This window comes from Salmo trutta, chromosome 30 (assembly GCF_901001165.1).
Source record: "Salmo trutta chromosome 30, fSalTru1.1, whole genome shotgun sequence".
Taxonomy (NCBI): domain Eukaryota; kingdom Metazoa; phylum Chordata; class Actinopteri; order Salmoniformes; family Salmonidae; genus Salmo; species Salmo trutta.
In genome coordinates, this window is record NC_042986.1 from 42,156,076 (window position 1) to 42,157,809 (window position 1,734).

At 42.3% G+C, this 1,734-nt stretch overlaps 1 long non-coding RNA gene across 1 annotated transcript in view; it reads right to left on the reverse strand.

Moving 5' to 3' along the window:
• Positions 1-1,273: 1,273 nt before the first annotated feature.
• Positions 1,274-1,734, reverse strand: part of LOC115168726 (uncharacterized) — a 1,741-nt gene continuing 1,280 nt past the window's right edge. The window contains exon 2 of the long non-coding RNA XR_003870737.1: positions 1,274-1,734. This exon is cut by the window's right edge and continues 765 nt beyond it. This is a non-coding gene — a long non-coding RNA (uncharacterized LOC115168726).

The window sequence follows — 1,734 nt, forward strand, 5'->3', positions numbered from 1 at the left end:
CACATAGATTTAAATATTAAAGCAGCAAAATGTGAATACGTAGACTTTCACTACTAGTTTCTGTATAATATCATTCATGAGGCAGCCGTAATACAGCAGCCCCTCTAGTCCTTGGTTAGGCCCCTTCCCACCAGTGATGGCAGGAGTTCAGTTCACAGCTCAGCACAGAGGGTTTGAACATTAGCTACGTAGCCAAACAGTTTGTAGTGAAACGTTTGCTCCCGTTTGGTTGGTGTGGGGGGGAGATGTGGCTTGAAAGCAATAAGTGACGTATTTACAGCTGTTCCCCAAACCCTCTCCATTTTTCAACTGGTTGTTCAGTACAGCACCGTTTCCATTCAGTTGAATGTTCCAGAGATGGGAGTTGAATTCACAACTCCACTGGAGCATAGTTGGGTCACTTCCCAGTTCACAGAATGTTACTCAGAAGCACCAGGGACAGTGTAAATGAAACATCACCTTTTATTTAACTAGGCAAGTCAGTTAAGCACAAATTCTTATTTACAATGACGGCCTAGGAACAGTGGGTTAACTGCCTTGTTCAGTGGCACAATGACAGATTTTTTACTTTGTCAGCTCGGGGATTTGATCTTGCAACCTTTCGGTTACAAGTCTTACACTCTAACCACTAGGCCACCCTGCCACTCCTTATTTGACCATAGAGCTGATATGGTCTGGAGTAAATGTTGGCACGATGTTGGCATGGCGTCTACATCGTACATAACTGAAAGGTTGCTGGATCGAATCCCTGAGCTGACAAGGTAAAAAAAATCTGTTGTTCTGCCCCTGAACAAGGCAGTTAACACGCTGTTCCCCGGTAGGCCGTCATTGTAGATAAGAATTTGTTCTTAATTGACTTGCCTAGTTAAATAAAATGTGAGAGAAAGAGTACCATTTACCACCTACAGGTGGTGCCAGAGTGGCAAGGCCTTCCAAACTGCAAACACCCAAACTCAAATGGCTCCCTATCTAGTGCACTATTTTTGACCAGAGCTGTGGGAATCTGTGGGAATCTGGTTAAAAATAGTGCACTACTTTATGGAATATCGTGTCACATAAAGCACTTTTCTGATGGTTTGTGTTGATGGTCTCTGTTTTTTTTTGTTTATACAGTAAAATCATTATCACAGTTGAACAAAAAAATTAAATAAATAACATTAATAATAATACTAACTTTAAAGCATTTTGATTGACGTCAAGTTAAGACCAAGGCATCATCTTCTGTCTAACTACAGACATCTGTTGTCCTCAAACTCCATTTCCCATAAAGCAGTTAACAATTCAATAGCATTTTTTATTTGTTTGTTTTTTTTTACATATTTTTGTTGTCCTTTTTTTCCCCCCACCTGGGATGGAAAGTCGCTTAGCCCCTCCCCCCTTATTGATCGACCAACCACAGCTCAACCCAATGCCAATCATAGCAGTGAGGTGAGGGAGACAGTGGCCAGGTCAAAGGTGAGAGTTCAAAGGTCAGAATCAGATTAGAGCAGCAGTGTCCAGGCAGTCCAGTCTGGCAAAAGGGGGGGGGGGGGGTCAGGGTTGGGAACGTTGTGTGAACGTTGTCTTTAACGTTGTGTGAACGTTGTCTTTAACATTGTGTGAACGTTGTCTTTAACATTGTGTGAACGTTGTCTTTAACGTTGTGTGAACGTTGGAAAGTAGTCCGACTCACTCCAGTGTCTTATTGCCAAGTTTCTCTTATCTGAGTGCTCTTCCCAAAAATTAGGACGTTTG